Source organism: Echinops telfairi, unplaced genomic scaffold (genome assembly GCF_000313985.2).
Source record: "Echinops telfairi isolate 266 unplaced genomic scaffold, ASM31398v2 ScPeMD7_23;HRSCAF=83, whole genome shotgun sequence".
Classification (NCBI taxonomy): Eukaryota; Metazoa; Chordata; class Mammalia; order Afrosoricida; family Tenrecidae; genus Echinops; species Echinops telfairi.
Genome location: NW_022103920.1, coordinates 21,653,774 through 21,654,147, shown reverse-complemented (window position 1 = coordinate 21,654,147; position 374 = coordinate 21,653,774).

Genomic DNA, 374 nt, shown 5'->3' with positions numbered 1-374 from the left:
CTCGACCTTCCCACTCTCACGAATCCTTGATCAATTATATCTTATTATTGTTATTTGGCATCTTTTACTTTCAGTTGTCTCCCTTCACCCACATTTCTATTATTCATCCCTCTTGGGGGGCTTTTATATCCAACCTTGTGATGAGTTTCCCCCCTACCTATGTAAATGTTTTTTATTTGGGGTTATACATGGTTTTCAGTATGCATTTTAGAGCAGACCTCAATTACAGTATCAATGTAACATGTTACACATAGTATGAACTGCTAAATATAGTGGATTCTTTCCTCATAATCCTTCCTGAGATTTTCTTCTATATACCAGCCATTTTTCCTATTCAGAGGAGTAAATCAGACCTACATTTTTCCTACTTGTAA